Genomic DNA, 21,355 nt, shown 5'->3' with positions numbered 1-21,355 from the left:
TGACATCTTTATAAAGCAGAGATATCCTGTAAACTTAAGTCCTCATGTCCTTCTTGTCTTTAATACTAAAATTGTTACTTTTAGCAGGAGATCATAAAAACAGTAAGGATAGAAACAAACAGTGTGGGGCGGATTCACTTAACAGTTACAACAGTTGCAAAAACCTCATCATATTCTCAAACCACCCACTATCCAGTGTAACCAAACACTGAATGTGCCGGAATTGTGCTGAAATGCCATCATCGTCATCGTTTTCAAAGTAAACACGTCTATTTTTCTATGCAAATGAGGGTTATTTTAGAATACTACCAATTTGCTATTAAAGGAACACGCCGACTTTTTGGGACTTTAGCTTATCCCCCAGAGTTAGATAAGTCTATACATACCCTTCTCATCTCCGTGCGTGCCGTAACTCTGTCTGATGCACCCACCGCTAGCCTAGCTTAGCACAAAGACTGGAGGTGTTCCTTTAAAAAGTGCATGTTGGAATTAGGGATGTAAATTTACATATATTCCCATAATCAATCATTATTAAAATTAACAATCAATAATCGATTAATCATTAACCTTAACCTCTTAAATCCAAAGTGACGGGCGCTACTAAGTTATGTTACTCAATAACCACTTGCTTGACCAACACAAAAAGAAGCTTGGCTTTACAGTGATTATAGCGAATATGACCGTTCTATACCAAGTATTTGTATGAAATAACGCCTGTGTATATGATGCTTTTGCGCCACGTTTTGGTTTGTAACGTCACGAAACATTAGTAAACCATAGTAGATTGCATTCCTTTATTTAGAGCAGGTGGTCTCAAATGAGCCCAAACACAAGACAATGCGTAGATCACGGAGTGACATGACATGCTGCTTGGCTAAAGGAAACTGGATCTCGGGTATGGTGGGTGGGCAAAGTGGTTAGGAACGATGTGTAGAGACCAATCGGACACTGTTTTACAGCTGGAACGCGTTTGGATTGGTGTAATAGCTCAGATTGACAGGTACCTACGAACTATAATGATAACCTTTTTATCGATTAAATTATTATTGACAATTAACCAATCGCCGATTAATCTTTTAATCCCTAGTTGGAATAAACTTCGCCTGAACAGCAGAATCCATTGCAATCTTCAAGAAGCATCCAAAGACCCACTCTTCTGGGAACACTAGAAGAAAACATCAGAGCAAAAAATGTAATGTGAACTTATAATATCCCTGATGACATTAAACTGTGAATCCCAATTTAAGATTTGTTACGGACAGAAATCGTGATCTACAACTCAAATGGAGTTTGACAACATATGGGGTGAAGCATCACTGTTTAAAAATGCCTGTTGAAAAAACACATCACAGCTTTTTGCCTCTTTGTGAGTCAAGGTGCCTTTTTTTTCTTAAGAATACCTTTAGGGCTTGCTGCTGGCTTCCAGTCCCTCTGAATTTGTTATGAGGAGTTTAAGATTTAAAGCAGAGCTTGCAGCATTAAATATATGTCTGTAAGCAAGCACCCCAATAAAAAGCATGAAAAAAGTGTATGTTATTTACAGGTAGTTCAGTTTATAAATGTATAATTTAGGTACTGTAGAATATGGTTATATTGGTAAACCTGAAAATGCATTAAAGATCATATTATTAAAATCATATCTGTGTAAGCAATTCAAATCTTGTACTGCACGCAATGATTGTTTACTGAAGTACCTTGCCAACTAACTGCACTACCTAAGTGCAATTCCATGAATATTTTAACCAAAGTGTACTTAATTTTCTTTTGTGCGGCAGCTTTTAAACTAAAATGCTTTAGAGACATGGCATTGCACTGTAAAACACGTTTTGTTCAGGGCAGTTTCGTAAGAAAAACGTCACTCTTTTTAGTTAGGTAACCTAAATATATAAGTTTTATTCAACTCAAATACATTATTCAATACAGCTGAATCAATCAGACTACATTAGGTAACACCAATGAAAGCAATTTTAAGGGTCAGGTCAGGTTGAAGTAGTTGCACAATGCACAGTCACTTTTTAAAGTATGTGTTAGTAGTAATTGATCGCATTTAAAGGCTTTTACAGCACCTACATAATTGGGGTGAAAAATAAAATTTGTTTATTTTGTAAACTTTAAAACAGAAAATGCATGTATATCAAATATCCTGACTTATCTTGATTTATCATAAAGCAAATGTGACCACCGTTGCCTTTAACTCATTTGGTGTCTTCTCTAGATAGGGCATTCGATCCCATGGGAATGTTTCTGGGCGATCCTTGATCATGTGTCAAGTGACACAGAATCAATGACTTGTGGCCTTTTCCTCCGTGACCGCACAGAGAGCGTGCAGCTTTGCCCTGTCACTGCCCCTTCTCTCTCTCTCTCACACACACACACACACACACACACACTGATTAGGAGCATCATATTCACTCCGCTCCATTCTGCTGGCTTTTTCATCCCAGTTTGTCTAACATGATTATGAACATAATTTTCAAACTGTTCTTGCAAGAGCTCTGACCAAAAACGCTCTCACTTCATTGGTTATTTCTATATTCCACATCTTTTTATTGAAGACTCATAAAAGATACTGCAACTGTAACACAATAAAACAAGGCACTTGACAAGAAAATTCAATTAAGTAGTAGTACACAAAACAGTCAGAGACAAACACAATCAAACCCCCTTCATCCCAGCTACATACCAAAAAAAAAAAAGGAAAAAGAAAAGAAGAAAAAGAAAAGAAAAACAAACAAGTAAATAAATAATAAATTAGGACACAAGATCAAACCTCTCTCCAGAGCCCTCTAATCAGCAGGTCCTGTCCACTTTATTATCTAGCCCATTATTAAGACCATCAACAATTGCAAGTAAAGGGTTCCAGGTCATATGAAAAGAGCTCAAGTATCCCTTCAGAGCGCATCTCAATTTTTCAAATTGGATGCACTGTAATACCTCTCATATTCCCTACTCATGCGCTGGTGGGGAAGAGTGTTTCCATTTGAGGAGAATGGCACATATGGCTAGCAATGTTGTAATGGTACTAACACGGTCCATTGTAGTAGGTATAATCAGAAATGTGAAGAAACCAAACAGAGCATTTGGGGTTAGGGACAATGTTGGTTTTGAGTTTTATAAAATGTCAGAACAATATTACCACCGGGCAAGTCCAAAACATACTGTATATGTACTGTACTGTACATACTGATTCTATGAAATGTTAAAGCGCTCTTTGAGAGTTAGTGGGAAATGGTGATAAGGAATTTATTTTGCCATAAAGTGTAGATATCAGCCATCTTTGGCCATGGTCAAGGGTAAAAAACTGATTTCAGAGTCAGGAAGGCGATTGGGGAAACGTTTTTTTAATAAAATGTCTCAATTGGAAGGTCTTTTACTCAAGTACCGTGTATACTTCGTCCACCAATGCAAAAGTCCGAGAGAGAAGGGGGGAATAGACCGTTATTTAGAATTGACATATGAGTCAAGGCTTTGTGTAAGCCAAATTGCTTTCTAAATTGAAGCCAAATCTTAGTAGTATTAGCTACTATTGGATAAAATGCATTGATTACTTCTAAGATGCAGTATTTGCAATTCTATTATTGGCAAAAAACTAATTTACATTACTGATAACAAAAACAAAGAAACAAAACTATTTAAATAAAATAGAATCATGTGACGTGTCACACAAGGACATCTACTGCGTTTCACCGTAAATTATACAGTAATTAATAGTATTTACTTGCTAAAACTATAAATGTGCTTGTATTTTACAGTAAAATTACATATAATTAGCCTGGGAAAACCCAGACAACTTCCGGCAAATTCAGATTTGCTCGAGAAGTAGTCTGGCAAAGAGCTCATTCAAGCCCATTTCCATGGCCTAGAAATCGCGGCACCAATCAGAAACGTTGAGGCGGGCTTTACACGATGACGATCGCTCTGATTGGTTTTTGGTCTATCCAATTGCACCCAGAGGTATTTGAGTGACGTCCGTTCAACTTTTAAATGCATTATTATATTCAAATTGCAAACACATGAGGACAGTCTCCATGAAAGACCCACTGGCAGATGAACGTGCTACTACATTTCTCTCCGAAACAGTAGGAAATTAAATTAGATTTAATAGAGGATTTAAACTGTGACAAGATGATTGACAGGGCAGTTTAAGTGACAGGATGCATGCAACAGATCCGTCCGATAAAGATGACGAAGTAGTATGTCCCAAAGCTTGCCTACTTTTTTGCTACACATTCAAAAATACCTTTTCTTCACAAAAAGAGTACATACTTTTATGGAGTAGTGTAACTTAGGCGAATTGGGACGCAGCATATGGCTTTACATGATGACGATCGCTCTGATTGGTTTTAGGTCTATCCAACTGCGCCCAGAGGCATTTGAGCGACGTCCGTTGGTGACGCCCCTTTGGAAATGATTTGTCTATGGAGCTTTGCCAGACCATAACTCAGTTACTACTGAGAATGGTCTGGTTTTAACCAGGCTAACATATAATGCAATTTTAAACCATTTACAGTTTTTCACCTTATATGGTAAGATAACTTACATGTAAACAATTACATTTAGCAGGTTTTTGCTGTAGCATCTTTTTAGTGCACGAGTCAATAGGGTCCAATACAACAAATGACACTCTTGACTTTCACTGACAAAAAACCCTAGACATTTTTCAAAAAATCTTCTTGTTATATCTTCTATATATTTCGTTCCACAGAAGAAAGAAACTTGTACAGATTTGGAACGACATGAGTACATAATGACTCAATTTTCATTTTCAGGTGAACTATCAATTTAATGGGCATATAAGCACATGGAGTCCAAGTGACTGATCAGTAAAACATCTTCATGCTTTATTCAGCATAGTGTTATTTACATAATCAGTGGCCAATTGCATCTTCCGATGAATGCAGAAGTGTGCATCCCTCAGAGCAGATAATCAAGCTACCATGCTACGATGCACAGAAATACCATCCGAGAAACGTCAACTTAAAAGTGTGAAATTTCATAATAAGTCACAGAGTACACATCCAGCTTTAAAAATCCCGAGGAATAATTACCTTGGGTAAAAGTTTCACTCCCTATAGATGAATGTGGAGGGCTAAAAAAAGATATGTTAGAACAATGCCATTAAAGAATTGTCTAATTGGTGTGTGAAAAGGTCTCCTTGGTCATCTCCATCCACATCATTATGTGGATATTTCAAAACACGGTTATGCTTTTTTCATTAGGGACCGCGAGTGTGAGCCTAAACAAAGGCGTACCAAAGTCATCCACTACACTAATTGGTGTTCATTAGCTCCAAGGTTGATACTTTGAGCTCTCTCTGCGAATCTCAGACTGAATCAGAGGATTCCACCCATCAATCAGTTTGATTTACCCTGTTAATTAATCACCATCATTAAAGTTGCTAATTGTGCAAAAAGAATGTACGTAAAGCTTCACTGTGCGTCAAACGACTCTTTGCATTCAAATCATGTTTCATTCACGCACTCGAGGCAGGGGATGTACAAAAATGACTTTCGAACAACCTATTCCTATCCGAAACCAATGTTGAGAAACACCTCTGAATTTGCTTAATTAAACGTTGTTGATTTACACGGACACATGGTCATTCATCAGTCAATTCTATGTGAACATAAATCAGAAGACACCTCTTAGCAAAAAAAAAAAACAGAAAAGCAGCTTAATTTAAGGGCGTGGAGAGGCGAAGATATTGAGATGCTCGGCCAACCTCTCATTGCAGTAAGTGTACTGTTTATTTTTCACTTGTTGAGAGAAGTTATCAGCGTAAGTGATTGCAGTAAACAAAGCTGACATCTTGTTTGGGACTGAATGACAACAGATGTCCATGATCAATTAGAAGGAGATGCCATGCGATGGTGAATTGGCAGTGGAATTTATCGATATGTGAGTTACAGGCGCTCATCGGATGAGTCAGCTTCTCTCAAGGGAGTGGCGCACGTATCTTTATAGTTTAGGCTTAAAAAGTGTTCCCTCTCCAGGCCTCTTTCCAACTTTTAACATCAAGCAGGGAAAAAACACAGCTTGATGTTCTCTCTGAAATGAGGACAGAATATGGCACTGAATCAATAAAAATGTCGATCCGCTAAAAAGAATCTCCTCCAGTCTCTGAAAATGAAGGAAATAAATACAGTGGATTGAATTTTCCTTTGACGTGTCTAAAAATTGAAAAAGTCTCCAGCGTCTCAGGAGAGCCGGCGTTCTCTCTGAAGCACACACCTTAAGCTTTATTATATCGGTTTATGTCATTACTGAGCAAGGACGGCGTGTAGCCGATGTAAAAACAAGAAGCTCAGTTTTGTCGTAATTGTATTTTCATGCTGCACATTAGCAGTTCATTAGAGCAATTAATGGAGATGTTGTTTATTGCATTTAGTGCAAACATGTCACAACACGCACTAATGAGCAATAACAATCAATTTGAATTAGAAGAACCTGAACTATTAATTTATAATAAAAAAACTTAGCAGATGCATATATTAGACTGTGATTTTAAAAATTGGGGGGAAAAAAACAGGGCTAGGCACATGATTTAAATGCTGTAATTTTATGCAATGAAATTCTTATACATATCTACTAATTATAAATTTCACATCTTTAATAATTGACATCTTTACAATGTTTTGAGATTATATAATAGGCCTATATATATTATAATTTTCACACACATGTATGTATAGTTTTGAGCTCAATTAATATTAATTATTATTGCTGAAAGCCATTAAATAGCCTGTTTAATACAGGTTGTCTTTGTGACAACATGCCCTGCTACTGGTGCACTATGTTTCTATACAGAAACTGACTTTCAAAATCAAACAAAAGTAACTTTTCGAAAGGATCTTGCTCCAGTTCCCCTATTTTAAAACTTGAGTGAAAATTTTAAACTCGACAGGTCAGTGTGTTCTCAGAGAAAAAATGACAGAAAAGTACTTGTCCTTGTAATTCTTCCTGAAGCACCGTTTTCATATTCTGACGTTGTTGGAACGTTTGCTGAAAGCACCCACATATTCAATGTCAAAAGAGATGTATTCATGATGCTTTAGTCTATAGGGACCAGCTTTGATTTGATGTTAGAAGAATTCAAGCTCACGTTCAAAATGGTCCTAAAATGGTTTTTTATTCCATATATTCCATTCCATTTTATGAGTCAAAATTTGTAAGCCAAAGAATTGCATGGCTTTATTCCCATGCTCATGGGACAGACAACACCTCTGCATATTCTTGCCCTGAGGAAAAGCTGTACGTGTGCATCATTATGCGGCATTTGCTTCATGTGCCATGTACAAAGAGGAACAAAATTCCACACTCCAGCTTTCAGATCTGTTAATGTGATTGGTGAATCCACACCTCCAGGTGAATTGCCTCGCATCTAAAAAAGCCTGTACTTTTCAAGCAGCCGAGTCTCGGAAGTTGTCCAGTAGAAGTTGGGTTTTTAGAGCTCTGCTTCAATGTGCATCAAGTTTTATAGAGCTCCAGAGTAATTAAAGTGTAGGTTGTCGATTTCTCATGATTATCTCCGTTCAGTGAGCTGCAACCTAAATGACTCTGTTGGCAATATTGAGGAAAGACTCAAAAGAACAATAGCGAAAGTGAAGTCATGACTCATGGGCAAGAAACACAATGATTCACACTGTGTGAACTGCATTATATTGCAAACAGTATATTGCCACAGGACTGTACATACACTGTTTTCCAATATAACATCAGGTTTCCTTAATTATCATGATTGTCATAAAGGGATAGTTCAGCCCAAAATGAAAACATTCCTTTCAGTTTTAAATTAAACTAACAGGTGAGTTGCCCAGCTGTGATGTTTATTTCAATCTGAAGTTTAAAAGCAGTCATCCCACAACCCAGAATGAAGAAGCCAGAGAGAAATCAAGCAAGCTTCGCCCCTGGCCATTGCTGCCAACCACCTCTAGCAGTGCAACAATGTAAACGTGAATCCACCGCAGTGGCTTTCCCAGGAGCTCATAATGATATCTATAAAGCACAACAGGAGTTGACACATGGAGCCTCTCAACACTCTTCAAAGCAATGACTCACCAGCTTTTATTTAGAGTAGATATGCAAATCAGATGCCGCAGCCATCACCACGTTCTCTCCTGAACCCTTGACAGAGCATTAATCACCCCATCCTCGAAACGTCGCCCGCCGCCCATCGGAACGTCACAGACACCTGGAGATCAGTTCATTGTCTTCTTGCTGTAATGCCAAAGAATGTGTTAAGTACGTCTACAGGCTGGTGTGGTTGGACAGAAGAACATGATGCATCATGTGCAACTGCTGTTTTCAATATAAAGACGCATTTCAGTTGAAAAAAAAGTTTCACAGTACGACTGGCAGAATATCGCACAATGATGTTATAATAAGCCAAGAACATGAGCAGAATTAAGATGCAATTAAGTTGTGCTGGAATGATCTTATTACAGGATGAGAACAGATGAAACTCAATAAGCCCAATTTCTGAGCTGGGGGTGTCAATTAAAGATTCATGGTGGAAATTTGTATTGCTCATAATAAGCTGTAATTGTGAATGTTAAATGTTCAATTTATTTTAATGAAGAATTGCAAAACATTTTAGTGATAATTTATTTCGATAAAGAATAGAATCTCCGTGAACCCATGTGAAAAAAAGCAGAAACAATCGATATCAATTAAGCATATGTAAAATAACACAATCATCAACATTAAACATCATATAAATCAAAACTGCCTAACGTTACTGAGTGAAATGTCGAAACTATAGGACAGTGCAAGCTTTGTGGGTGTTGATGGACTCGATCTACTTTATGTTTTCATCATCATTCTGAATCCGATCCAGAAATAGTCTTTGATTTTCTCCGTTTTTTGCTCAAAATATTGCTTTTTAATGAAACTTACCCACAACCAAGTGTTGATAAGAAAAGTATGCATGAAGTATGCAGTATGCATGAAGCTGGATTTTTTTGTTCTTTTCTGTTCTTTTGATATGTTCAGATATTCATACAACAAAAATATTCTGGGGGCCATGAAACTTTTGTAGAAATGATCAAAAATGCTGGCGTTGTCTGGCAATTCTTTTCAAAAAACGCGGGCGGGGAAAGAGTTAAGTAAATTTAAATTTGAAATGAATGGTTCTTTTGAACTTTCTATTCACCAAAGAATCCTGTTATCATGGTACAAAAATGTATCCGGGTTTCCACAAAATTATTAGACAGCACAACTGTTTTCAACATTGATAATAATAAGGAATGTTTAAATTAAGCTTTGCATCAAAGGAATTAATTACATTTTAAAATATATTAAAATAGAAAACATAAATGACAGTATTTTGATCAAATGCAGCCTCTGTGAGAAAAAGAGACTTATAATGCAAAGACATAAAAATATGGCTTAAATGTACAAATTAATTTTGGGGTGACGTCATTAAATGACATGATTATTCAAAACATATTAACAAATTATCAAGCTCTAAATTTATCACATGTTGTTGCCTGGGGTAATTGAAGCAGTGGTGAATTTATTTATCCCTGAAAGATTTCACTGCACCTTTTTTGTTACGGGTTTACAGAATCATAAGGTCATTTGCAGCAGTAGAGACAGCCCGAGACCTTTTCAGCGCTTGATGTTATCTTCCTGCCATATCTGGGATGACAATATTTAAGTGACTTCTTCTAAACTTGAGCTTAATTTAGTTGGAAGCCAATTAAAAACAGAACCATGGCAGGGGTCAATTTGCTGTTCATCCAAAACTCTTCTTTAGCACTCACCATTTCAACAGAAAATCTGATTTGAGACATATTCCAAATTATCCCTCGTTTTAATAGCAGGTCTGCTGGCAGCTGACAGCTCTTTAGTCTCTAACTGCACCAAGAGGTTTAAGAACACCCAACTTTTCCCAAGCACAAATTGTATGGGCTTTGACCATCATTTAAAGCAGGAACAAACAAGTGCAGCCAGGCTGGAGACTTTTTAATGAGAGGCATTCAGTCACATTAATAAATGATACATTTATATTCCTAAATTATATTATTAAACTACATTTTTACATTTTCTGAAAAGAAAAAAAAGCCACAATCAAGGTTAGTTGTTACATAGTGTCACACAAATAACACCACTCTCTGCAACAAGCAGCATAATTTGTAGCTTAATCATATGAGCAACAGTAAAAGTGATGCTTTCTATTTAATACATACTGTATATTGCATCTCCCATTCTTTGAGAGCTTCACTAACCACTTTTTAAATCAATTATCACTCCAACCAGGAAACCACAGCTAATTAAATAATGTGTGATCTTCAACTATTCTTAGATATAAAGGTGAGGCATTAAAGGGCTACGCATTACACAAAAGTGAAGCTCACAGCACCTGATTTCTGGTTTTAGCTCTTTAATCTAATTTTGAAAAATGAAATAAGTTGAAGGTGTCATTTGCATAACAGGATGTCTTGCGTACACATAATCTAAATTATTTATGGCAAAGCAGAGTGGCACTGGATTTTACACAGTTCGGAAGCTTTCATGCTCAATGAAACAGACGGTTCATCAAGTTAGCAAATGTGGCGGCTTGTCTCGGCCAAGAGCATTACACCTTACATTAATCACTGCCAGCAACTGATCTGGAATATTTGGTGCCAGAATATCACAGGTGACATGGATGTGCGACAATAACGCTTGGCAGCCACTGGAGATAATTGCCACATTGTGTGAGCGATTTGACTACTGACTTCTGAACTCTGACTGACATTGACTGTGTTTGTACATCAAGAAACTGAAAGTCGTTCAGCGGGATTCTTTCTACGTACTCAGTAGCACATAATAGCGTTTACAGGCAGGTGCGTGCCTGGCATGTTGGAGAGCACAGCACAAAGAAATTGAAAAAGGTCAGGCTTGTCACATAGCACTGCGTTTGCAGGGGTGTCGCCAGTCCATGTAGCCAAACTCCAGCTGTGTGGGAGTTCTGTGAAAAATATGCTGTTTAATTAGCTCAGTAAGTGTGTTAATATAGATCACTCGCTGTAAAGGGTTAAAATTCTTTGGGCTCAACTCCATAGAGGCTTCTGCCTTAAAATTAGCTGCTGATGAGGTATCAACAGTCTTTCACACTTAGATTTTTTTTTTGTTCTTTTTCTGATGTTAGTCACTTTCAAGTCATCACATAAATTAACAGATGGTCTAACACGGGGGTCGGCAACCCGCGGCTCTTAAGCGCCGCCCTAGTGGCTCCCTGGAGCTTTTTCAAAAATATGAAAATGGAAAAAATATTTTTTGTTTTAATATAATTTCTGTAGGAGGAAAAACATGACAAACATTCTTAAACCCTTTCGCACGTACGATCGCACCGGTGTGATTAGAACGGTCAGTGCAATGACATGATCAACTGCTAAATTCAAATGTGCTCTCGCGCGTTGGCTCAGAGCTGTCATCACAACTTTTCAGTGTTTTCAACCACATAATGTTTATTTTAGGTTTCAGACATGTAAGTACTAAAAAACAATACATTTAGAGTTTGTAAAATACACAATGATGTTAAAGGAAGAGGCAATAATAATCATTTCCATTATAATTAAACACGTTTTATTCATATCAGATAGACACATTGTGTAAGTAACTTTAAAGTTTACTCTATTCTTCTCCCAGTTCACCAGCCACTTACTTTTATGTATTTCGGGAGAAGTGGATGAATTCACGTGTTGTAAATCCAACAGGTCCGATTCTCTGAACTGCGTCTGCGGCACAAACTAAGATGGCGGCGCCCATCGCGCATACAGCTCAACTAACTCGATCGGTATAAAGGTGTTTAAACAACAAAACACTTCTACTTGCATATATTTGACAATCGGAATATCAGATATTTCATGCCATATCTAACAAATTTGTGCATATTTTGAATAAAAAAGGAAAAGGCTTTTAATTTTTTGCGGCTCCAGACAGATTTTTTATTTTTTTTGGTCCAATATGGCTCTTTCAACATTTTGGGTTGAAACAAGTGTTGAAATACTGCACTTTTCAAACCCTCAAAGGTTGTTTATACATGAAAAGAGTTGTTTTTTTTTTCTGTAGGACTGCAATGACTTAATGAAAAGTCGCAATCAAACTGTCTCCATACTTGATGCAGCTTTGCACAAATTTAGATGTAGTGTAGGGTGAACGTCACTTTGTAAGCGGCCCCATGGGATACGAGAACCGCTGTAATGGCCTCAGAACATCTCTCAAAAGGCTAATTTGTCACTTGTCAAATGCAGATTTGGTGAGAAGTCATTTCTTTCAGATTTGCCTGTTCCCAGCGGTCGTACTCTGTCAGTTCACATAGTGTCACAAGAGGGTGCGCTGACGACCAATTAGATGTTTAAAACTCTCAAACCGCCCAACCTCTCAATTAGATCCATTAGACATCTTCGCATAATTGCGCACAACTCAATCAGATATTTTTGCCCACTAACAAGACGTTAACTAAGTGTTTAATATTAGGAGTCAGCAACTAAAATGGTCGCTATCTTCTTTAGAGGTACATGGGACATTGCAGCAAATATTATTTTTGCATTCTCAGTTTCTCATTTAAAAAAAAAAAAAGAGTAAAGAGTAAAAGACGTCAAATTTAGAAACTCCCCTAAAATTTATTGCAGAGTAAAAATATAACATGGTAATAGAAGTGATAGAAATGTACACTAATTTTTTTTTTTTTTTTAATTAAAGTATTATATTTATATTTACAGCTTCACTGAATCGTTACCAAGATCCGTCACTGAACCGCAAATCTATTTTTGATATGTTCAAAATGATCCGGAACCATTGTAATTAAAGAAACAAATTCATATAAACGGAGCAATTCCAAGAGGGTCCTCACACCATCGGTGCTCGGGCCCTAATTAAAGGCACACTATGCAAGATGTGTACCGTAATATAACAGCTTAGAAATCATTTAGATGGTAAACGCACTCGTAGTAGGGCGAATCATCCCGATAGCGGGTGGGGGCGACAAATCTCGCAAGAATAACAAGTTGCTTTACGGCACGACGTCACATACACCAACAACATATGAAGCAGCCTCTATGGAAGACACTAGCAGCATTTCAGACGTGAATCATGGCAGAGTCGACGAAGAAAATGAAGAAAGCGCGGTCGGAAGAGCGCTGAGACGGCTCTGCGTGAGTGGTATTTACGACAGTAATGTTAAAGTGTCTATGTTAGGTTAAATTTTTTTTTTAGATATATTAAATAATGTTTAGATGTCTGAGTGAAAATGTAATTATCATTAAAATTATTACTGTAATTGCCCTACAGTAAGCTTTATAGCCATTTCTGTCAAGATCATATTTTCAAAACACAGCTGAGCTGTGACGTCAGAAGAGGGAGACGTGCCAAAAAAGTTCAATTCAAGTATGGAGAGTTTTGAGTCTGAGGAGATCCAAAATCCCTCTCAAACCTACGATGGCCCGCAGCCATACAATTTTGAGCCTCCCAGGCGTGAGACAGATGAGGTGCTAAACAGAAATTTAAATAATTCCTATCAAAGAAACATAAATATCTGGTGTGAAGAAAAAAAAACTTAACTCTTTTCAAAATCTCACTCTCATCAACTTTTAACAAAGCCAACTCAAAAGCTCAGACACTTAAAAATAGCAAACTGGAAGAACAATTTGGAGGCATTACTTACGTTTTAAAATCCATTTAAAATTTACCTCGGGATGAATAAATGCCTTCACAGAAATACCTTAAAATTAGCCTACAGCTAACTTAGCCGGTGCTAAGTCCTCCCTCACTGCATTCAACTGGCCTTCCTTACGCTTCGTTTCCACCAGGCTGGCATTTATGTCCGTAAATCGGTTTGAAATAGGCTACGTGATATGAGTGTTCAATGTAAATAACTCTTTCCACCAAGCTTTGTGTGCGTTTGTGAAAACGCCGACAGCCAATCATTTCTTTCGGAGCTCCACTGTATGGCTCTTCGTTCCGGTCTCATGTCGTTATGCTGCTTTTTTTTCTTGGATACCGAAGCAGCACTGAAGTCAGCGCGTTTGGTAAGAACAAAGTTGACCCAGGCACGGAACACAGACCTGCTTTTTGGAAAAAAGTGGACTCTGTGACCGGTTTTAACGGTGTTTTTGCACCCAGCACAAACGCAGTAATTCACCATCGTGAAAATACGCCTGCGTATACCTAACTAACTGAATAAATAAATGTCCTAATCACTAATTTTCTCGCTCTATCACTCGTACATTTATCCACACAGCTCACAAACTTCTCCTCAACTCTTCAACGTCTCCCTCTTATGACGTCAAGCTCATTCGTTTGGGGGGAGGGGGCGTTTTAAGTGAGTACTGAAAATAACTAACTTTTTCATCTTATATTCTGCCTTTAGGTATCGAAAAACATACAGAGATGCACCGATTACAATTTTCTGGGCCGATTCCGATTTCCGATTTTTCATTAAGTTTGACCTGCCGATACCGATTTTAGCCGATTCCGATTTCATTTTTTCTAACCACTTTACAGCACACACAAATATTTATTTTATATCTTTTCTGTAATAGAACATTTTACAATTTGCATATACATATTGTTTTGAACAGATAAACGCTATAAAATAGAACTATATAAATTACTCCAGGTGTGGGTAATTCACACACATCTAAAGTGCAGTGTTATGGAAGAACCATTTCCTTTTCACATTCAATATCCAATAATTTTTTTATATATGTATTTAGCAAACTAAACGTCTGTATGAAAACAGGGAATGGCAATAAAATAATATATAAATAAAAAGTAAAATAAATATAGCCTTGCAGTATAAAGATATTTCTCAAAGCACACACACACACAGGCCTATTGCAATCACTTGTACAAACTGAATAATAAAAAGTTTAAATGGGTATATTTTCTATAAATATTAGTCTTCGTTTTCTTTTCTGACATAGCCTACTCCAGTTCTTGTTAAAACACGCAAATTCTGTGCATTTTGGGCACTTTTTTTGTGAAACCCTATTTAGGCTATTTTGTCCATCAAAAGTGTGCTTTCCCTTTAATTGAGCGTGAGCAGTGCAGCAAATAGACTCGGCGCCGAAACACGCGCTTCACTGCTCGCGACGCTCCTGCTTGACGCTCACGCGCTGCTCCTGCTCCCGTTGTGAATGCACTCATTCATTAACATGCACGCCGAAAAAAAATACGCGCTTGCGGTCTGAACGGACGTACTGTAATTCACGAGGTTTTTTACATGTGTGTTCCGTGTGCATGTGTGATGCTGATGTTGCGCGATGTTAATCATGCGGCGCCCGAGTGCATTTGACCGGCATAAAATCGGCATTTGTCAGACTGACCGGCCGGTCGCCGGTCACGGCCGATCACGTGAAAATCGACCAATTCCGGTCACCAGCCGATCAATCGGTGCATCTCTAAAAAAAATACATCAACTTGTCAAACGTGTATTTCCCCTAACTATTTTGTGTTAATCTTAATTACAAATTTAACCAGACATACACACTTTAAATACAAGTACTCCACTCAAGGGTGACTCTAGGGGTCGCTGTTTGAGAAAAAACGGAAACTGCATAGTGTGCCTTTAATAGTTTTGTTGCAATCAATTATTAATGATATTAAAAAACCTTTCAGATATTTCACACAAAAAATGTTATTGGTGATTGTTTGGCACAAATACGTTCTTTTAAACAAATACACAGCTACACACTTTGCAGCTCAGGGTTTGTTTGGTTAGCATAGTCAGTTTAGCCCTATGGTTTAGCCCCTGGTGTTAGATGCTGTAACTACATCACTGTTTAATTACATTTCATTGGTCAAATTGCAACTTGGTCATACTCCAATTAAAGAGCAATTAATAAAGAGAGCTTATGACCTCCTGTCTGGATCTTTGGTTCAGCACGTTTGGCACTTCAAAGGGAATTTCTGTGGGCTTTGTTCCCAGAGGCAAACACCGAATATTTGCATGCATGATATTTCCATTTTGTCTTGCACTCTGGCTGAGATTATGAGAATATAAAAAGAATTTAGCCCTGAGCTTTTTGACAAGCTTGGGTAATAATAGTCTGATTTCTCAGGTTTATTGACACTGTGGAGATTAGTCAGAGTGTTTGAGAACAGAGAAAAGTGGGAAAAAAAGTAACAATTTGTCTTGTAGCTAAAATATTGAGCTTGGTGAATGATGTCACTGTTTTTTTAATGAGGCCTTGAATGGTGGAGGGGTTGGGGATGACCTCTGTGATTAATGCGGCTTGCCTTTATAGTTAGTCCAGGCCACAGCATGAAAGCGCATGACTTCCTGCTGTAGCAGCATGTCCTAGATGGATGAAAAAATGCTAGAAAAACCTTGGAATGTAATTTCAAGGACGCAAGCTCGCATGCTGGGATTTTCTAGGATACCAGCCAGATCGTGCAGTATGTTAGCCATAGCAAATGTGGCCAGAGTCTCTTCCATCTCATATCTGATCATGTGAGAATACCCTACGAAACACGCAACATCACATCATCATGTGAGAGAAGACTGGAGCAAGTGGTTATCAGTTTTTCTTAGGAAGGATTCAGATGTTATTTTCATTTTTCCAGAGTGGTTTTATATGGAAAACCATTTTATATCAAATAAATAAATTCATGGGTAACCTCTTATCGCAAAGGAAAATATAGACTAATGCTTTGTTATTATATCATTCGGATCATTATTATATCATTTTTGTTAAATTAATGAATGCTCTTTTTTTTTTTTAAAGCAAAGCAAGTGGAATCAGCTTGTTTTCTGAATTTATATTCTGGGAACTGTGGAAATTTGTGGTATTTTGGGGGAATTTTTTGAAAAGGTTACTTCTAAATCAAGATTACTACAAATATTCAGAAACATGTTTTAACCATGTGGTCAAAAATTATGTCACTCCCTTAAATACTGTATGATGTCAGAAATATCAAAACAATATTTTAAAGAGGAAATCTCAAGTGTTCTAAAAAAGCTAATTTCCTATGTATAACCCATTAACATTCATTGGTTGTGAACGGACACATCTTGATAAAAACTTTTCAGACTTTTCTCTCATTACACAATATGCTGAGTTAAATAACGTGACCCTTCAATCCAGTGCATTATTTTTATTAAATAAATGGGATTTCTTCAGGAAAATATTAACAGAACAAATTTCAGGGTAAATTGTTTCTTATAACAAATGGTTTGTATAACCATTCTTATGTAAATTGTCACATTCAATTCAATGCAACAATGCATTCATAAGTAATTTAGACAAAAAAAATCATTGCTCATGTTCATGTTTGATGGCCAAGTGTTTGTAATGTGACTCTTTATTAAAAACATTATTTTTGTGACACCTTGAACCGGTTGCTCCAATGAATCCCCTAAGTCGACGGGACAAATATGATTCAGTGGGAAATCACGGTCTGTGGACTTCCTGACACAGTTTTCCCTCCATGTGATTCCATATAATTGGATGTCCCAGGCAAAGTGGGTCAGTTTAATTTATATAACACTGGACTAAAAATACAAGAACACGTCCAACTGAGCGTCTTTCTTTATATGGTCACTTGGATTAAGTCAGACGGGCATGAAATCATTGCCCTTTTGTTAGCTTCCCTTCTCTGCCCATCATGCCCTCTGTTTGTGACAGGTCAACAGCAATCTCCCTGAGAAGTGGATGGCCAACACAACAACACTTTACCTTCCATTTAGGAAATGTCGGTCCCTCCCGTTTCATGATTCATGGATCACCGAAGGTGCAACCAGTCAGAAAGTGTTACAGGGAGAGCCTGATCACTCCCACCACCGACACAACGACAGCGTGACCTTCAGGTACATGTGCATTCTCAAAACTGATCATGTTCTGCTGCGGAAATATTACTTAACTTTAAGGCCATGATACATCCAATAAAATAACGCTCGGAAAGCCTTAGGGAAATTTAACAGTGATTCGTCGTCACATCTTGGTAACTCAAAGACTGCAATAACAAAATAAATTCACTAAACAAAACACACGCGTGCTCCGATTACAAAACAAGCACTCAATAACCCTTCACGATAACCAACTTCTTTGCGTGCGTCATCAAACAACCAGCAGTGATGGAAACTGCTGGAACAACAGAACATGGGACTTCACACCAGGACCTAAACAAAAACTGTTTGCAACTGTTAATATTGCGCTCACCTCATTAAAATTCTCACAGTCACACTACTTGCAGGCAAACACGAGAGCGTCATTCCTATTCTCATTTCCATAGCTGTCAGAAGCTTCACTTTCACAAGAAGCCTTCAATACCGAGTGTAATTAGTGATGCCCAAAATAAAACGGTGCCATTTGGTGATCTGTTGACATTGTTAAATCCAGAATCACAGCTTTGGGTGCTGTAACAAGATTCTTCACATACCTGTAAGCTATCTATAGTAAACGATTAGATGGATGCTGTGTAGCTTTGGGGTTCTCATCAAACAAATGGTATGTGAGTGATGCTTTGTTTGTTGTTTTATCATATGAAAATTCTTAACTATGCAAACCAGATGTCGGACATAATTAGGCTTTATTTTCACACAGAGCATGTGTGATCAGGCCCTTATAGTCAGGAAATTGCTCCTGCTGTGACATGAATTTTATTTCAAAGGCTCTATATCGGGCAAGTTAATTAATTTATTGCAACTAGCTGCGATCCGTAACTACATCAATTGTCCTGAGCGCGTTTCACGCAGAGCTCCTCAAACTGAGAAAGCCCTTGTGGCTTAAGCTTTTTCACTCTAAATATATATTGCCTGAATAGCTATACATAGGTCTGACAAAACAATGGGAATCAAGGCACTCTATTGTTGACATGCATGTCAGCATGAATTCACATCATAATACTCTGACATCAGCTTTCTCCTGATTTTTCCTGCAGTAGTCTCCCACATAACTGCATTGTCAAAAAACAGAAGAAATTTGAAAGGAATACATAAGGGATAATCCACAGCTAGTGGTGCATTAAACAATTTTAATGCACAACGTGGAGGAGAACCACCCGTTGCGAAGTGAATAAGGTTAGTTGCGAAGCAGAGTGCATTCAAATTGTTTAATGCACAGCTAGCAGTGGATTATCCTGCTTATATACTAAGTTAACTAGCCTACAAGTTAAAGCTGTTGATGTTGCAGTGCAATATTTGACTGGATGGGTGAAAATCAGGGTTATTTTCGTCAGTTACAACTCCTTAGGTCTATTCTGCCCGATAATTTATATTTGAATTAATTGTTGAGAGAGAGAGAGAGAGAGAGAGAGAGAGAGAGAGAGAGAGAGAGAGAGAGAGAGGAGAGAGAGAGAGAGAGATGTGTGTGTGTGAATTACCTCCGTCTGCAGCATTTTCCAACTAATAGAAATAGACCCTTTTCACAGACTGTGATGACGCGTTTTAACAGTCATCAACATCATAAATACTGCAAAGTTTTTTATATTTTCATTTTTTTTAGGCTATGTCCATAAACACTATACTTTGTTATCAAATTGACATATTTCTCTCTTCAAACAACCGGTATAAATCACTCTCAATTTGTTTCCTCTTTTTAAAAAGTTTTGAAAATACTATTGTGGAGTTTTTCTTTTGATATTTGACCAAATGGGAACACAAACAAATATTTGATGTAGTCTCTCATTCACCACTACAGAAGTTGACCCAACTATGACGACTTCCGCTTCTGAGAAACACGGAAATGTGAAAAGGGTCCATCATGAACCTACTTTTATACAAACAGCAAATAGCAAAGGTATTTTATTACTAAAAGTCACGGGCCGCGTTAATAACAAGCTTCTGCTCCATCATGTTTCTATGTGTGCAGGCTGTGTACAAAAAAATCTCCTAACTGTGTGCGCGCTTAAATGAAAGAAGGAGCGCATTAACTGACTGGAACTACCTGTGCATTGAACAGTTTTATTTTAAACTGTTTTTAATTTCATCACACGACGTGATTAATGAAGTAGCCTACTATCAGGGAAAGTTATTATTTTTACTCATTAAGTTACTAATATTTCACTGGGGCTCGCCCGTGCCTGGTGCCTCAGTAAAAAAGGGTCTAGCGACGCGCCCCCTGCTTAGAGTAATTTGTTTGTGAATCGTTATCGGACTAATTTAAACAGGGGCAGCAGGTGCATGTTTTCCCGTGCTGTTAGCGAGGAAGAGAGCCGCTGAAAGTGGTAAACAAGGAAAACAGGAAACAGACCTGCCTCATGCCAAAATTATCCACTCTGCAACCCACCAACACCAGAGGTGAGTGTGATATATAAAATTGCTCGTTAAAAAGTAGTTGAAATCGAGAGCTACTTACATTTAAGATACAGTCAGTATATCGACAGTTGCTTCGACTCTTTGCTGCGCCGACGAACATAGTTCCAAACAAAATTACAGCAGAACTGGCCGTTGCTTCTCCGAACAACACTGCGTCAAAATTCGCCAACTATCCGTACTAAATAAATAGTATTCGACATTAGAATTAGTGTGTCCCAAATCGTTGTATGTTGAAGTGAGTATTTCAAAGATACCCGGTTGATTATTTTACTGTTAGAATCCGAAGTGCAAATCCGTGCACACGCTAACGGCTAACATTGCCCACAACCCATTGCGAGTTGGACGATGATTCGATTAAATTTAAAAAAAAATTGTTTTGTTTTGGCTTTTAGTATAAATTTGTAAGCCTTACTGTTGTCTATAAGCGAATGTGCTCCAAAACAATGACAAAATTCGCATTTAGAGGATATAGGTAGGCCTATTCAAAACGTAGGGGAGAGCGGGGCACAAAGTAACGCTTTTTGACTTTCTCAGTTTGTGTAAATCTACTTATGGTTCAGAGTATTTATTTTTTCCCACATTAATTTCCCACATGTCTAGTACAATTATGTGTTTTTGTTTTATTAATACAGTATATACTTTTTTCTTGATATACCCCGAAATAATGGAAGTGAAATGTGACAACATGCCCCATAGGTGGGGTACATTGTAACATAACATATGACAGCTTAAAATGTTATCTGATCTAATAAAAAAAAATATACAAAACAAACTAAAATATTTTCTAAATAAAATACAATTAAAAACTTTTTCATATAAAATAATGGCAATTTTTTAATAATTAAATATAAACTCATTTTTGAGTTTTGACTACGAACCCATGAAAACAGCTATACAACATAGTTCAAAACAAATAAATAATTAGTAATTTCTGAACATTGACTATCAGTCTTTATTCACCCTTTTCTCACGTTTTCTCAATAAAATTAATAAAAGTATAGAATATAATAGCATATTTCTAATAGGGGCACATTGTAACATGTCCCCGCCTGCACAACTGGGATTTAAACCCTGCTAGTGTCTTCTACTAGTTAGCAAAGCATTAAATAA

At 37.4% G+C, this 21,355-nt stretch overlaps 1 protein-coding gene and 1 long non-coding RNA gene across 6 annotated transcripts in view; one reads left to right on the top strand and one right to left on the bottom strand.

Moving 5' to 3' along the window:
• Nucleotides 1-1,099: 1,099 nt before the first annotated feature.
• LOC307153818 lies at nucleotides 1,100-20,415 on the bottom strand. The gene is made up of 3 exons (XR_013820212.1): nucleotides 20,286-20,415; nucleotides 8,059-8,217; nucleotides 1,100-1,165 (listed from the first exon to the last, which is right to left on the bottom strand). It is a non-coding gene; the product is annotated as an uncharacterized lncRNA (long non-coding RNA).
• pcyt1ba (phosphate cytidylyltransferase 1B, choline a) overlaps nucleotides 20,161-21,355 on the top strand; it is a 15,233-nt gene continuing 14,038 nt past the window's right edge. For all 5 annotated transcript variants that reach the window (XM_079863539.1, XM_079863538.1, XM_079863537.1 and 2 more), the window contains exon 1: nucleotides 20,161-20,227. The gene's annotated coding sequence lies outside the window, so the exon portion shown is untranslated. The remainder of the gene's footprint in view (nucleotides 20,228-21,355) is intronic.

The sequence above is a fragment of the Squalius cephalus genome, assembly GCF_949319135.1.
Source record: "Squalius cephalus genome assembly, chromosome: 25".
NCBI lineage: Eukaryota > Metazoa > Chordata > Actinopteri > Cypriniformes > Leuciscidae > Squalius > Squalius cephalus.
This window is presented reverse-complemented; position numbering and strand designations above follow the sequence as displayed.